Genomic DNA, 12,058 nt, shown 5'->3' with positions numbered 1-12,058 from the left:
GCACATGAGCCAGGGCCTGGGACGCCAGGGGCTTCCGTGCTGACCGCCTCCTGCCCAAGGACTGGAAGGAGTGAGAGTTCCCTTCCCCTTTGTTCCGAGGCTGTAACCTTCCCCCTGCCACTTCTCAACAGAAACAGTCAGGAGCAGCTCCTAGTTCTTACGAGAGCAGAGGGCTGAGTAGCTCTCACCCTCCATTTTACAGGGGACAAGGATCCCGGCTTGAAGACCCAGAGTCGCAGGGTCATGCAGCCAAGGGAAGCTGAGGCTGGGGCTTATCTGTCCCATTCCCATGCAGCAGTGCCTTCAGATCAGACCAGCAGGGGAGAGGCGACCCGACCGCCTTCCCAGGATATAAGCCCTAGCCAAACCCTGGAGTACAGGGAACACCCAGGGCAGAGCTCAGCACCTGCTCCCCGCTGGGACTTCATCCATCACTGTTCCCCAAACACCTGACGAGAAGAGCAGCCAGCCCCTCTCCCACCTTGATAAACAGGAAAAGGCCATTCTGACAGCTGGATGGGGCTCCATGGGTTCCTCCCACATGGGACCCTGCACCTCTGTGTACTAACTGCTTCAGGCCACAGCTGTAAAGGATCCTCGCCAGTTCATGAATCATCTGGAGTCTAGAGTCTAGGTGAATCTTCTATTAGGAGTAGTGAGGAAATGAAAGCCCCAGAGGGTCCTGTCATGGTCACATGGTTCGTGGTAGAACTGAGACCCTCTGGAGTGACCCCACAGCAGCGGCCACCCCTGACACTGGGTTTGCAGAGAAAAAGCAGGGCAGCCACAGCGAGCCTTCACACCGTCCAGGCGTGCGGCCTTGTTCCCTAGGATGCAAGACTAATCCCACCCATTCCAGAGGTGGGAACAGCATGCCTCAGCCCCAAAGGAAGGAAGGGCAAAGAGGCCCCACCCAGGGAACTCCAAGCTGGGAGAGAGATGAGCAGCAGTCTCCTGGGTTTATCCATTCATTTCATCTCCCCACTCCACCTCCGATCAAATGTGTATTAGGCCTGTATCTACTCCCTGTCAGGCCCTGGGGTGGGTCCTGGGTAAACAGAGATCAATAAGGCACTGCAGTTCCTGCCCTTGAGAAAGCCCCTGCCTGGTGGAGGAAACAGATGGGGAAGCAGATAACTACAAGGTCCTGCAAAGAGTGGAACAACAGGGAAACGCCTGCAGCGCCAAGAGCAGAGAAAGTCAGCAGGTGGACTTGGGGAGTTTCGGTTGCTGCTGGTTGGGAAGGAGGGGAAGGTAGGGGGTGTTAGATCACAAAAGCCAAAGGCATCAGCGATACAACAGTTTGGTTGTTTGGGGAAAGGGGTGTTTAGAGTTAGAGTGGGTGAGAGGGGAGGGAAGGTTGGGGCAAGCACAGCAAGGACCAGGCGCTTGCTCCAACTTTCCTGCCCGAGCCCAGGTGACTCCCCCAGCAGCCCTGTGCACGCTGACCTCTGCCTTCCCTGCAGGCTGGTGCTGCCCGCGTTCTTTCTTGGTGGCCCACAGGAGAGAGGCTGAGGGTCCAGCAGGGTCAGGAACCAGAGCATCCAGGATCTTGAAAGGCCCAATGAAATGCCCCTCATGGTGTATTCAGACACATCGAGAACCAGAATACTAAGCCTAAGTCACTTTTCTGGCCTCCTCTTTCCTGACCCTGAGGGCAACCAGCAAGGTTGATCACACCCACCCTCCCAATGGAAGCTCTGCCCTTGACCTCTCCTGGGTCTCCTGCTTCTTCCCGGACTCCAGGCCTATCCCTACTACACGCCGGCCTCCAACCAGGCCCAGGCCAAGGGCCTCTCCTCTCTGATGCTCTCCCTGTCCCCAGTCAGTGTCATCCACACCAGAGCTTAGATTACCAACATCAGATAGTTCACAAGCACAGCTCTAGCCTAGTCCTTGACTCCTAAGCCTAAGAACCTTCAATCCAACTACCTACCTGAGGTCTCCACCTGTTCACCTCGAAGTCAACCCCTCAAAACCAAACACATGGCCTTCTCTCACCAGGCCTCTTGCCACACCCCTTGGGTCCGCTAGCAGCATCACCTCCAAACAGGTGCATAAACTAGACACTTCAGAATCACCCTTAACATCTTTTCTCTCACCGTCCTCCAATCTAACCCCTGAACAAGTCCTACCGGCTTTATTTATACCATTCACAATCATATTTACCAAGTGCCTACATGAATGGGCACCATTTGTGTATTTTAAGGCTCTGACAGACTGTCTTCTCCATTGGAGTGTAAGCTCCTTGAGCGCATGGACCATGTCTGGCGGCATCAATGGCCCAGTGCCTAGCAGGAAATGGATGGAAAAAAGTCTGGGACCTCCCTTCCGAAAGGAACCAATAGGGGCCTCTGGTTGGGGGTCGAGTGATCAGGGCTGAAATGGGAGGAGAGGTGGAAGGAGGACAGCAGAGGCCTTCTCCTATGGTGCTTGCTGACTCCCATGCCATCTCCCAACCCGGGCCCTGGCTGCCTGCCTCTCTGGTTTCTGTATCACTGCCACCATGGCCCTCCTTTTTCTTAGGGAGAGATGTGGGATCAGCCCTTTAACCTCCAACAGAGTCAACCCTGACTAGGAGGTTGGAGACGTTCTAAACAATGAAAAGGGTCATTAAGTCACAGGCCTGTTCACTCAACAGCCTCTCCTGCACACCAATCCGGCTCTCCCGTTTTCGAGCTGCTAGCCCAGGCTCTCCTCAGCATCTGGACACTCCCTTTGGGCCATGCCAGCCCAAGCCATGCCACTCTCCTGTCCTCCTCTTGCTTCCTGGCAGGGCCAAGTCCCCAGTGTGTGATCTAGTCTCTGATCTCCCTCCAAGGTGGCAGGGAACACCCACTCACTGCCTCTCCAGGAAGCCCAGCTCAGATTCTTCGAAATCACCTTCCCTACTGAGAGGGGTGGCTACCCTGAGACTTCCCCTTCCTGATTTTAATTCCCTAGTCCCATGCCTTAAGACAGCTCCAGGTCTCTCCTCATCCAGCACAGATAGCTGCCTCCTTGCCTCCCACCCCAGCCTTCAGAGCCTCCCATTCCAGTAGGGGCCAGTTCTCAGGCCAGGGATCAGGACAGCCTCACGGGAACAGGCTGGGCATCAGGTGTTCTCACTGGAGGGGATTCTCTCTACATTGGGTACTGCTGGCCTCAAGAGGCCTTGAGTAACTCCTGACAAAGTGACACATCCTATGTTTCCTAACCTCCTTGGTGGATATGCTAAGAGCTCCCAAAAAAGGCCACAGTCCCAGGTAGAAACTGACAAGGGAACATAGGCATATTACACTCAATTATTATTGTGGGTCAAGGAAGTGACGAAGGGAGGAAGAGGAGAGCCACCTCCAAATAAATGAAGTTGTTTAGGGGGAGTGGTCTGCAGCGCCTAAGACGGATCCATCCCCCCTGCCCATGCTGCTGCCCAACCTCCCAGCTGACCTCCTGCCCCTTGAGTAGGCGGAGAAGCCTCTGGGATGTGTGGCCAACTTCTCTCCTCCTTCCTAGGGTTAGTCACTCCGTGAACTCTGGGTCCACACTCTCTGGACCTGAGGTTGAAGTCACTCAATCCCATGGGGTTAGAATTCACCCACCACACACCCACAGCTTGGCAACCAGAGTCCCAGCATGGTCAACGCCCTACTCCCCACCACAGGCAAGGCCGAGCCAAGGACACTGGGGCCTGGGGGGCAACCGCTTCCCTCAGGACATTTCAGCTCAGCCAGATCCCCAGGTGTTCAAGAAAACAGGAAGACAACCCCACTGTGAAAGGCCCACCCCTGCTGAGTTAGAATTAGATCTCACACAAACAAGTGGTCAAACTCTCCGTGGCCCAACCCCTCATCAGCCTGGCCAGCTGTCCATCGCCAAGGCCTAGAGCTTTGGTCAGACCACTCGCTCCTCAACGTGCCCACGCCTCGCTCCCAGGCACCTCAGAGCCTAGCACAGGTCCTCTAACCGAGGCCGCACACCAGCCAGCGGGGGAGGGGCCCACGGGGGCAGGCCACTCAGCCTACAGCACTTTAGGCACAACTGTCCCTGCCAGCTCTGAGCTGTCATGATTTTCTGCAGTCCAGATCTCGAGCTTCCCAGGATCAAGGACTGGGTCACCCCCTTTTCTTGCTTCCCAACCCCGGGGCTGCTCTGTGCCAGGCCTGGCTCAGCAAGGGAGGTGCCAGTCTCCTGCAGGAGAAAGCCCCGCCCCATTTATTCTACATCCTGAGTCTTGCTGAAGCCAGGGCTACCCGCCAACACCGGGAAGGGCCCGGAAGGAAGCAGCAGGGCCTATACAAAAAGCCTACATGTGGGCTATAAAAAGGAGCCCTCCCTGCCTCCCCCAGGATGGGCCCAGCTCCTAGGAGGTGACGAGGGGCAGAGAGCTAGTACTTGGGCTTGGGCACTCAGCCACTGCAGCCTCTCGAAGGCTAGCCAAGCACCTCCTCAAAAGGAACTAGCCTTTCAAAGAGGAGAGGGAGAACGTCAAGAGCTGAGGCAGGAAGCAAGCCAAGACTCTTCCTTCAGGCTGCATCTCCTGGGACCTCAGCCTCCCCCAAAGCAACCACCCCCACCGCGTCCCCACCGCCTCTTCCCCAGCCCTGGGGAACCCAAGAACCACCCCACACACACTTCTTCCCTCTCCTCTGGCCCTGAGGGGTTCTCTAGAGGCAGCCAGTCCCCACTCCCTCTGGAGGCCCCAGCACACCAGCTCTAATGAGAGGCTCTAACTCTGGGGTGACAGAGGAAGCTGTGGCCACAGCAGACTAGGCCTGGGGGCAGCTCCAGCAGGGGCACAAGCATCGGGGTGAAGGTGGACAGAAAACTGGGCAAGGGCACATACACCTCCAAGTCTGAACACACAGTCCTGTTTCCAAGACCCCAACCAAGGCAGCCTCCTGACCCGCCCAGGCAGCAATCTACTCTGCCACGCCAGCAGGGCCACCTCTCTGTGCCCTGTGCCCAAGTCACAGAAATTAATTCTGCCCCAGCCTCCTTTCTCCAAATCCCTCGTGGACCTCATCTGCCCAGAGTTTCTCTCTGGAGACAGTGGAGTGGCTTGTCAGAACTCGCACACGCAGCCTGAGGGCGAGAGGGGCCTGCTGTCAGCCACTGAGATAACACAGCAGTCCTCCACCCTCGACTGACAGGAGCCTCAGGCTTGCTTCCTTAACTCACCGGACCCCAGAACTATTTTTTCTGTCTGGCTGTATGTGCCTTAGCCTTTGTGTTCACCGCTAGACCCACAGTGCTCGGAACATCGGCAAATGCCAGTCCTGAGCCAGGGTGGCACAAGTGGTGTCTCACTTGTTCAGTGTGCCACAGGGCCCCGAGAAAGCTGTTCCAGGCCTTCTTTTTTCTTTTCTTTTCTTTTCCTCTTTAGGAAAGACTAGCTATGGTGATATGGAAAGCACACTAGGCCAGAGATCTACTGTCACAGTGAACAAGTCAGAGGCTGGAATGGTCACGACTGTCCGGTTCAGTGTGCCCACCACAAACATGGGATGGATAAGGGAACATACAGACGAACGCACATGCCTCAGCCTGTCATCAGGGCCCTCAAAAGGCCCTTCTCAGGCACCTAGAGCACGGGGTCCCCAGGCTCCCTTCTCCCCGGCAGAAGTTCGGTTCGGTTGCCACCATAACAATGAGAGCAACTCAGGTCAGGCTCTTCTGCTGCCTGCACCCCTGCCAGTGAGGGAAGTATCTCGGTGGGGGCTGAGGCATGATGAGAGCGGCACAGGGTCTCAATGAAGGCACCGAGTACAGCGTGTCCACAGATGGACGTCTGGGTGGGTCAAATGGCACATCTGGCCAGGGGCGGAATAGGGATCAGACAGCTCTGTCCACATAAAAAAAGGAAAAACATCCCTGCTCCTAGAGAGCATCCACCTTATTGTCGTTTTCTCCAGCATGGAGGAACAAACTGAGCAGTGTAGTGGAAATCAGAAATCCCAGGCTGCCATGAACTTGCTGGGTGACCTCAGCCTTGGGGTCTCAGTTTCCTCATGTAGAAGACAGAGCCTGGCACTCCCACCGCCTCCAGCCTCGGAGCTGCAGTGTTGCTCAGACAAGGCGACGGATGAGAAAATGCTCGGGTAACTCCAACACACCGTTCAAATACCCAATTTTTCTCCTGCCCCTACCTCTGTGTACAGACCCAGGGAGGAACAAACAAGAGGAGGAAACAGCCCTCTAGCCCAGGCTGTCAGGGCAGCCACGGTGGCTGGCTTGGTGGCAGAAAGAACTGGAGCTCTGGAGTTAGTTACGGTGAAAGCAAAGAAAACAAATAGTTATGAAGCACCACAGGTGCCACGTGCTGTGCCGAGCACTCTCACGTTAAGATCTCTCAACTCATACGCGATCTAGTTTGACCAGCGTTAACATACAGCTCTGTAAGGGAGGAGTTATCTTTATGGCTAAAGATCAGTTTCAGATAGGTTTAAGTAACTTGTGCCAAGGTCACAGGAAGAGCTGAGACTCAAACCCAAAGCCCACTGATCCTGGCCACAGTTGCTGGAGGCCACTCCTCACCCTCAGCTCTGCCTAGAGTCTTATCACCTGTCAGAGCTGCTCTGGAAGATCTCCACCCCCTACTCCACTCCGGGAAGCCCGGCGCTATGTTTCTCTGAACAAAGCACTCTGCCCCAAGTTCCAGAACATTCCCCTCCTCCCATCCCACTTTCACATCTCCTAGGACTCTCCTCAAAGTACCCTCTGACTTCTCCAGGTCTAAGAGAGGGAGGGGAGAGGGGGGGAAAGAGTCTCCAATTCCCCCAATATCAGGCCTTTGCTACAACAGGCCTCACTTCCTCCCTCCAAATTAGCCATCTCTGGCCTCCCTGAAGCCACATGCCAGAGGAAAGGGCAGAGTGGAAAGAGATGCTATGAGATAATGGAGATCGACATGGACGGCGCCTGGAGAGGCAGAGGCAGTCCCTAGCACACCGAGGTGGTGGCATTAAGGCACTTTCTGGAAGACAGGGGTCTCCCACCAATGTGCTCAGATAGCGTTTCTCTGGGTGAGGTTCTTAGAAATAGGACAATCTGATACCTCCATGTGATACCAAAGCAGCTATTCCCAGCCAACTGCTTTGACACCCTGTAAAAGTCAGCAGCAGAAAAGAGCCCTGACGACAGAGAGGCTGCTGAGAGATTCGAGAAAGAGGCTAGGTGGGGCTCCTCCTCTCGGAATCAAAGGGCTTGGTGGCCAAGCACCAGCCTCCTTAATTCAACAGGTCCTCCCAGAGAACTTAATCTTCACCTTCCTCCTTGTCAGAGCGCCCATGCATGAGGCACTTACACGGCACCACACTGGATGTGAAACATTTTACAGATTCTCACCTAATCCTCACAAAACCCTTACGAGAAAAATGTAGTTTGTTACTATCCCTCTCTTGTAGGTGAGGAGCCCAGAGAGATCAAGTCACACACTCAAGATCACAGAGCAAGTAAGCTGCACAACAGGATTTTAACCCAGGCAGTCTGAGTTCACAGCCCAAAAGCTAAGCTATCATGGCTCCACTGCCTCCTCCCTCCAGACCCACCCCTTCCCCTCCATCACCGCTGCGTCTGTCAGCCTCAGTGAGGAGGCCATGCCGTGCTCACCAGCTCTCTCCTGCAAACTGCAGCGGCTCACTGGCCTCCCTCCTCAGACTCTCCCAGACAAACACAAGACAGTCCCACTTCAGCCTCTGGCGATGGCTGCTGCCCACAGGACAGAGCACAACGCACCATGGCCCTTTCTACGCTGTCCCGACGCTTTGCAGCACAGAAAGCATCCCCAAGCCTGCCCCAGTGATCCCCAGAGCCTCACTTGGGGCAGAGACAAGTTCTTCAATAATTTAAGGCCGAGTTCACAAGTCACTTCCACAGTGAAGCTTTCCTGGCTCTCTCCTCTCACCCCTGCCTTCCACTTGCTGAGCAGAACTCTGTTCTCACAAGGCTCTCAGCACAGACCTGTATCATGGTACAGCATACCCAGGGTTATAATTACACATTCCCAACCCTGTCTCTTCCAAGAGTCTGGGAGTTCCTCAACGGCAAAAATCATGTCTTATCTTTTGAATCCTCAGTACCAGTCAAATAGGAGGCATTCAGCAATATTTACTGACCAAACAAATGCCCCTCATTCCAACAGGCTACCCAAAACAAAGCTAGTGGCCAAGATCTCTAACCAGCAACTCAAGCCTGTGCATCTGGGTTCATATGCCTGAGCACGCACGCACACGCACGCAAGCTGGAGGTGCTGGGGGCCCCAGCGCTGGTGTAGTCAGCTCTTCCAGACATCTGTGAAGTAGGCTCCTTTCCTCAGTTCACAGGAAAGAAAAGGCCCCAGCTGGACAGGGCGGCCTGGCCGGGCTGGTCTGGAAACCCACACATCAGGGCAAGCCTGGGGTGCTGAGGAAACACTAAGAGGTCTGACTTCCCCTGGAAAAACTACAGTCAGACAGGAAACACACGGGCGAGGACGGCTAGCTCTGGAGATCCGGACACGTGCTCTCGCCCCTCTCCCATGGGGAGCAAGCAGCCAGCACAAAGAAAATCCCCGATGACACAGGCCTGCCCTCCTCAGGCACTTAGGGCCCAGCCTTCAGAGCTGGCCTCTTGGTCTACCTCCTCAGCAGTCTGACAGCCACAGGTGTCAGACTTCAGACAGCTGGTGTCAGCGTCACCTCATCTGAGTCTGACCACCTTGTCCAGGCGGTTTGCTTTCTTCTGCCCCTTCCCACCTCCCATCATCAAAGGTATTATCACTCGGTATTGTCGCTGCGGCTTCAGCTTCCCTGAGGGCAAGGGCCTGTTTTCATTCACCACCTGAGGAAGCCTGGGGTCTAGAAGGGTATCAATGGAAGGAGCAAAGACGAGAGCCTGGAGCTCTGACAGTCCCCACGGGCATGCCTGGCCCACACTCAGAGCCCTTCACGGAGCCACCACCAGGCCACCGGGCCTATGGTGAGCCTTGACTGAACACCTCACCCTAGAAGGAAAAGTGTGAAGCCAGGGCATAGAGAAGTTGAGGATGTCTGTAAGGTACAGCCTCCTCAGAGCAGCAACACAAGACCACAAGGATGGGGGCCCGAGGCCAACTCACAGCACAACCCAAGAGCTCAGACTGCCGGCCCAACACTGGCTGGAGAGCTGGGGCCAGCTGAGGCCATCACACAGCGGCACTCTCAGCCGTGGCATCATTCCTTCCCACATCTCCACTGCCTCATCTGTAAAGTGGGATGGGACTCTGGACCACCCCCCAGGGCCCCTGTGAGGCTCAGCCAAGAAAACATGATGAGAAGTCTCTGTAGCACTCAGCAGGAAGTCTGTACTGCTTTGTACTCAGTGTCTGTAACATAAAAAGCCAAACATCTACCTGGTTCCTGTCACACCACCGTGACAACCGGCACCAAGGCACCTTCCTACCCCTCTTTTGAGCCAAACTCCCACCCCAGAAATGAGCACATGCAGCCCCATTTCACAAGTGAGAGGTAAAGTGGGAGGGCACAGAGGCTGGAACGAGGTCCGGTACGTGAGAACTGTGCCATTCACTGAACCCGCCTCTCCTCAGGGCCACGCACACCCTGAGGATCCCGGAAGTGTCTCTTTCTTTGGCCAGGCTACAGGCACCGCTTGGCAGCCTGGCATGGTCAGCAGAAAAAGGCCAGATGCTTGAGGCATCTGGCTAAGGGGCCAGGAGGCAAGAGACCTCGACGGCAGTCCAACCTTCCTCAGAGCGTGCAGAGGGGGCTGCAGGGCTCAGAACCCACCAACGAGCTGCACCCAGGAATGGGCAGCAGTGGGGCAGCTTCAGTGGGAGGCTCAGACATTTAATATGTCTGAACACACAAGCATCTACTAGCCTTCTCACTCAGACTCCTCAATTCGGGCCTCCAAAATCAAAGGGCCAGGGCCCCTTCTGCATCCTTTGCCCATGCTCCAAGCCTCTCAAATCCCAGCTAACTGATGAGATCACTGATCTGTACCTCTCTGGCCGACCCACCAGAGGGGGCTGGGGTCATCACACCCTCTGCATTCCCACCTCCACCCTCTTGCCTCCATACCCCTACCTTCTGTACAGGCTCCAACTTACAAGAGTCACACCCAGGAGTCAGGTGTGCAAATCTCCTTATACTTAAAACTCTACACACTGTTCTACATGGTAGGTAAGTGAGGAGCAGATGGGTCGGGGCAAAACAAAACCATTTCCTCCCTTTTCCGGGCAGTGATCTAAGAGAAATGTGAACTGGGTCCTGTCTTCCCTTCCTGCACGCTCACCCTCTTCTACGGCCATGTATTTCCAGTCCAGGGCCTAGGAGAGCAGTCATGGTTTATTACTGTTATTATTAACTGCTCCACCTATTAAACATTTACAATGTGTCAGGGACTGTACTAGATGTTTTACCTCAATTTTCTCATTTAACCCCCAGAGTAACCACATATAGTGGATATATTATTACTCCCATATTACAGGTGCAGAAAGTAAGTCTCAGAAAACATAAGTAGCTGACCAGAGGGATACACAACTATATATGCGCTTCAAATCCAGCCCTGTCTTCAACCACTATGTTGCACTTACTGCCTGCTGGTCACATGCATGGTCTGAAATGCAGCCTGTTACCCAGGAGATCTTTATCTGGGAACCTCCAGCCAATGCCACCAATTCAGGAGAGCATAGGGAGCACCACAGAAAGAAGGAAGGGGCCATGCCTGGAGTCTGATGCCTGGATGATGTTCCCAGGACCATCTCAGCTCTCTGCAGTGTCTGTCCTTCCTCCACTTTGGAATCCAGTCTCTCAAATACTAAAATTTGCTCCCAATGACTGACAGGGCTGATGGGGGCATCTAGGAAGGCAGCTGCAATTTCAAAGTTCAACAGCTGTGTCAGATCTGGAGTTTGTAGTTGAGGACGGCTGCCTCACCACAAGACCTTCCTTCCACCTAATCTCCTCAACCATCTACATGCAAGTACACCATACCCAAAGAGGTCTGTAGGACCTTCCCTTGGGGGTGTCACTTCCTGATCCCCCTCCTACTCCAATGGACCTAGTTCTGAGCCTGGCTGTGTCTAACACCAGTCTCTGGGGATCCTTGCAGGAAGCAACCCACAGACTGGGGTTGCAGACACATCATCTCTCACACTTGGAGGTGGGAGGATGGAGGGCAGAGCTGGGTGCCCATCCGGCCGCAGGAGAGGCACGCGTTTGGCACACATTCAGTGGAATAACACTCTGAAAGATCTGGGGTTTTGCAAAATCCCCCAACTCTCTCCTTTGCAAAAGCACCCAAGCCCAGGCCTGCGAAGGCAAAAAGGCAGGATATTAAAAGTAGCCACTCCTGGCTCCTTGCAGCCATGGGACATAGGACTTAGGGCACAAAGGGCTAGACTCCCAGAATGGCTGTGTGCTCTGGAAGAGAACCCGACACAAGGCACTGAGGTCGGCTTTTCTGAGGCCAAGCTCTTGAGGAGATACTTCCAAGGGCAAGGGGAGTCCGTCCCCTTTACCGAAAGTCCCTGTCCTGGCTTTGAGTGTCTGCCCACTCACACAGATCTCCAAAATTCAGCTTCAGGACAAAAGAACAGCAGGAAAAAGCAGCCTCTGCCTCCTCTCAGACTTTTCCAAACCAAATAGGACCCCCTTCCTCCCTCTCTCCCCAAGAGAGAGATGAGTAGGCCTGGCTCTGCTCCAAAACCAGCCCTACCCCAACATCTGCCTAAGTTCTACTTAGGGAACCCAAAGGTTCCTTTGTAAGTAAGAGCCCAGCCTGGAGGCCCGAAGTTTTACCAAGACTGCTCTTTTTGGAGAAAGGCTGCATTTGGTCCGACCCTCGATTCTGGGGCTGGGTGGGGGACGCTGCCTTGGCTTCCCTCGTCTCATCGCACACCACTCCTGGGGTGTGGGGGACCTGATGCCTGCCCCGCTTGTCTCCAGTCCGCTAGAATTTTTAGGCCTCTGGGCAATGCGCCTGGAGCACTCCCCCCGGCTGGGGGAGGGGGTGTCCTGTCAGGTGACTGAGGACCCGGATGCCCCCCGCCCCCGGTGACCACCCGGGCCGAGGGGGGGCGGGGCCCGGAGGGCGTGGG

The 12,058-nt window shown here is 55.0% G+C and overlaps 1 protein-coding gene across 2 annotated transcripts in view; it reads right to left on the bottom strand.

The window, feature by feature from the left end:
• Positions 1 to 12,058, bottom strand: part of PLCG1 (phospholipase C gamma 1) — a 35,060-nt gene that overhangs the window by 22,024 nt on the left and 978 nt on the right. The gene's annotated exons all lie outside the window — the stretch shown is intronic.

The sequence above is a fragment of the Vicugna pacos genome, chromosome 19, assembly GCF_048564905.1.
Source record: "Vicugna pacos chromosome 19, VicPac4, whole genome shotgun sequence".
NCBI lineage: Eukaryota > Metazoa > Chordata > Mammalia > Artiodactyla > Camelidae > Vicugna > Vicugna pacos.
This window is presented reverse-complemented; position numbering and strand designations above follow the sequence as displayed.